The 4,887-nt window shown below is 44.0% G+C and overlaps 1 long non-coding RNA gene across 1 annotated transcript; it reads left to right on the forward strand.

Moving 5' to 3' along the window:
• The first annotated feature begins 1,613 nt into the window (after positions 1-1,613).
• On the forward strand, positions 1,614-3,283 carry LOC138105782 (uncharacterized). Its single transcript, XR_011148684.1, has 3 exons — positions 1,614-1,667; positions 2,318-2,475; positions 2,717-3,283. It is a non-coding gene; the product is annotated as an uncharacterized lncRNA (long non-coding RNA).
• Positions 3,284-4,887: the final 1,604 nt, after the last annotated feature.

Raw genomic sequence — 4,887 nt, forward strand, 5'->3', positions numbered from 1 at the left:
GACCAGACTATAAACACTTTCAGGCATTGATCTGCTTAAATTTGGAGGGAAGGGTAATCCTTCCCCTCTTAATTTTTTTTTTTCCTATAACAAACTGAATCAGTCCAGCAGGTCTGCAAGAAGTTGACAGGAGTCTGAGGAAGAGGGTGTGAATCCCTTTAGGCTGCTATTGTCACTGAACTCGCTGTGGTGTGAAACCACAGCCTGAGGTGCTGAGCTTCTACCAAAAGCAACTGAGGCTGAGGAACCAATTCCCTTCTGCCAGCTCTTTTATTGGAGTGAGTGGCTGGAGATGGAAACATCTTCAACCAGTACTGCGAGCTTCACCACAACCCATCTGTCAGAGCCCTAAGCCCTGTCTGCTTGTGAGTTACTTAGCCATAAAGGCCCAAATACTCTCTGCCATCATATTAGGTTTCTTCTGTCACGCATAATTGTAGCTCAAAGGTCCTGAATAATTGCATTCCTATTGGGACTGCTCCAGCCCCCAATAATAATCTTAATAATGTTGCTCTTAACCAGCCACATGAATCCCTTTCAATCCCCAATGCAGGCTCAGCCATGCTGTAATACAGGAGAGGAGGCCATTCACTGTGGGGCTAATTTAGTTTAAAATGCAGCCAGCCTATTTATGGGACAATTTTTTGTTCATGCTCTAAATTCTTATGTTCAATCAACAGCCTGTAAACCTGGTCAAACCAGCACATGACCCATTAGTGCAGGTAGTTGGGGCTTACAGCCCTTAGGAGCAGTGTTTGTGCTGAGCTCCCTCACAAGAGGGATATATCCCCTATTTAGATAATGGGCCCTGTCGTAGGGAGTAAACATGGAAACTCTTTTCCTGCACTGGAAATCAATTTCACACGATCCCAGGGTGACTTTGACCTCACACTCACCCAGTAGCTTTTGCGACCAATGCCAGCCGTCCAAAATAAAGAAGCACCACTTTTTCTCTGTGAGGGGGAGAGCCAAAAATTGAGGCAAGCAAAAGAGTATCGCCCCACTGGTTGTGTTGCTGGGAGCAGGATTCCCAGGAACATGGGGAAAGGCTTTTACCCTTGAGAAGGTTCCACATAAACACTAGACTTAGCAAAACTCGGGTTCCTTAATGGGTCTAAAAGAAGATTAAGTAGCAGCATGTTCTTAAGTTAGGAAATGCAGCCCACAGCATGCAAGACCAGACAGGGGTTAAGACATGCCAATATCCAGCAGGGGAACAGGCATCAAGGTAGATATCCTAAGTCCTAACACAAGACAAGTCCCCTGAATTAAGCAGCTCCTTAATTTTTTTCTTTGGGGTTATTTTTAGGCTGGCTACCTGAATTAAGCAGTGTGCCTTACCAAAAGCTTTGGTGGGGCAACTTGGTACTGCATGAAGGAAGGGTAGAAACAAAAAAAAAAGAAATGCTGGGGGAAGCAGGTGAGAGAAGCCTTTTGGGATAGCTTCCCCTGTGTGGTTGCCTTAGGGGCCAGATTTACCTCTGACAAGGAAGGCTATCGCAGAAGAACTGGTGAAAGGAGTAATAAGCACTCCAGGTGGGAAACAACGGCACGGTAACCACCCACCCATAAATACAGGCAGGGCAGGCCTGCATCCACATTGCCTACAGCTGGGGCCATCTGTCTAAAGGCAGGCAAGGGTGTCATGAAAGGAGGGCCTTTTCCAGGTTAGAAAGATTGAGTGTGAAGCAGGTGATCCTGACTGGGGCAAGTGATAGCCTGCCTGTGTTTGCATGTTATATTTTTTCCAGTGACACTTTGCAGAGTGTGTGTTTGTGTGTTTTCCAAATAGCCCCAAATAAACACCACACCCCTCAGACATGCCCATCTCTTACATGTTTTGAAATAAGGACCGACAGCTGGAAGGCAGGAAAGAGGACAAAGACTTATGAGACTCATTTCTGCAGAGCCCATTTGTACCAGGACCTCCTGGTAAACAGAGTAAATCTTGCCAGAACTCGGGCTCGCTGGATTTCCTTCCTCTATGTCCAGCTGTCTTGCCACATCCCTGTACCCTTAGGCAACTCACTTCATTCCTCTGTGTCACAGTTATTTTGAAGATATGGAATAAATAATTTCAACTACCTCACAGAAAAAAATATTTACAGTTCATCTCAGGATTTTGTTAAATTTTTGTGTCGAATTTCCTCTGCTCCTGCCTTCACCTTTGAAGAAAAATTGATTGTAGTGCAACCCTGATGTAGAGATATTGATAAGTACTTCACATGTATTGTCTGTCTAATTTGTAAATCTGACACTTTGATAGCTTAAGATACATCAAATGCTTTGGGTTTTTTTTTTAACCTGTTGTCTTTAGGGCTCTTTCCAGTCTGGACCTCAGACATACTAGGAGATACAGGCATGTAGAAAAGCTAATGATAGATGTCCTGACTCCAGGAAGTGGTGTTCTAAGGACATTAGTCACTTTGGATAAAGTTGCCAAAGAAGGCAATTCCAGCACCTAAAGAAGGAGAGGTAAGGAGTGGAAATGGCACAGTTCAAAATAGAGTTAGGCCGCTGGGTAGCATTATCCAGGCTGTCCTGGCAGAGCTCTCCCAGTTTCGAGTGCAGTGTTTCTGGTGCTGGGTTAAAGGGAGAAAAGCCTGGGGTTGTTCTTCAACTGAATTTCTCAAAAAGGAGACACACAGGGGCGCCAAAGTCTTAGGAAAAGAAACCCAAGCCTAAGCCTTTTTCCTTTATCCCTTCTCTCTGGCAGGCTCCTCAGCCGGTGCAGTGGAACGGCTTCGCTCCCGCTCCGGAGAGAGCAGCGTTAAGGGAGCAGCTCATCAGCTCAAGACTGATTTCACTTGCAAAGGCACTGGGGCTTCGCAATCGCTTACACTTGCCTGGTGTAAACAGGCTGGGTGGCTGCTGGCTGCTAAGGACTCTGTGCCTCTCCCAGGGGGAGTCCTGAGGACAGATGGGATGCACCCAGGTGTGTGTGGGGGGTCTGATTCCTGTAGAAGGCTGGTGCATCGCTTTGTCCTGCTTGCACAGCATTTGCAAGCATGGCCTCAAATTTCTTCTGGACAAACTTCCCTGGTGAATTTGGAAAAGTGCCATTGTATCAGTATGGTAATACCATGCTTTGGAGAATAAAAAGTTTGTTTGTCCAGTGTCCAACTGTTTGTGTTCCTGAGTGTGAAGATGACAGCCTAAACCTCCATCTGGTCAGTTTGTCCCTGTGAACTGAACCTGGGGTGGTGGTGCCTGCAGCTGCTGGAATGGACACCAAGTTGAAAATCCCCGGGACAGCTGTAATGTGAGTGCTCGTCTGCCATAACCTCCAACCACACCCTCGTTTCCCTTTGACAGAGGGAGGAGGCTGGTGCAAGAGCGATTTCATCAGCCCCTGACTGCAATTAGATTATACATGTAGCGGGTTGGTATTCCTTCAGTGGCTATATGGAACGATTGCACCAGATTGTCCAGTGCACAACCTGCTCTTTCACTGCCCTCCAGAAGTTTTACTCCATACTTGTCAGGGAGGCAGGCAGGACATTTTGGTGTGAAACACCACATAAACACAACTGAGCTGAGCAAACTATACCCATAGCATAAGCTGCCATGGAAAAAAAAAAAAAAAGCCGTGTTGTTCGCTGTTTTGTTTTGTCTTGCTCTCCACTGAGTGATATATCTTAGTGACAAGTTGCTGTAGCCACACAGCAATTCTTTTAATACCATAAAGTGTCGTGGGGTGTAGACATGTCCTAGGACAATGGCTAGAGCTAATGTTAAAGGCTAAATGTATTGCAGCTGCATACAAGCTGGACTAGATTAAAGACTAGAGCTTTGGATGTTTCTTGTTAAAAAAAAAAAAAAAATCACTTAAGAGATTTTTTTTGTCCAGATTAATTTTGGTTTGGACGTCAGAACCTCCAACAGTCATTTTCCAATAATGTGTCTTATTGTAATTATTTGACACTTTAAAATATATGCCTTGCAGACAGCAGTTCCAATGTTAGCATAGAAATATCAAAGTAGATTTTATTAAAACTCTGCTGTGGGTAATACCAGGCTTTGTTTTCTAAACGTGTTTTATTAGCGTGTTTTATTCAATGCACTGAAAATGAAATTCCACTTCCATTATATCATGTCATGCCAGGATGGATGCAACACCAAAGTATTATTGGAGAAGCTGAGAGTTTCAAACATGAGTGCCCAAGTTTAGCCACCAAAGAGGTACAGATACAGTGAGGTATCTGACTGGAAATGGCCTGTTTTATGGAGATTCCGACTGCCTCCTCCTCCTCTTAATAATGCTTTCCTGGATATGGGACACGTTCTGGTGGTTAGTTCCATCCCTGTTACTGGTTTCCTTTCCTTCCCTTGATCTCAAGCAAACCAGCTGCAAGACCTTGGGGAAATTCCTTATCTTCCCCTTGCATCAGTTTACTTATCTGTAAAGCAGATAAACTAATAACACTGCACTTCTTGAGGGTTTGTTGGAGCTTATTATACAGCAGTGAGTGCTTTAAGAGGGAAGTCATTACAAAAATGACAGTGTTAATATGACATGGGGGAAACACGAAGGAGCCCCATTCTGCTCCATGCAAGCCAGTGGAGCTCTATTATTTGCTTTAGTAGAAGCAAGGATTTGGCCTATGCTTAAATGACTTGCATTTGTTTTTCTTCTTGAATGCTAATATAGAGTTAAGAGATAGCATTACAAGGAAAGCTTATTTCTGCCTATGTGTAAATATTTAGCAGCTGAATAGGCATTATTTAGCAGGGAACAGTTTCTGCTTCTCCACAGTTTTCAAGGATGTCATTCTAAGCTCCTACAGATCAGAAGATACACTGAAATTACCAGATCAAAATCCTTCCCATATAAGTGTACACATACAGAATTTATTTTACTGGGCAATTAAATGTGTAAGATAAATA

This window comes from Aphelocoma coerulescens, chromosome 2 (assembly GCF_041296385.1).
Source record: "Aphelocoma coerulescens isolate FSJ_1873_10779 chromosome 2, UR_Acoe_1.0, whole genome shotgun sequence".
In the NCBI taxonomy this organism is placed as follows: domain Eukaryota; kingdom Metazoa; phylum Chordata; class Aves; order Passeriformes; family Corvidae; genus Aphelocoma; species Aphelocoma coerulescens.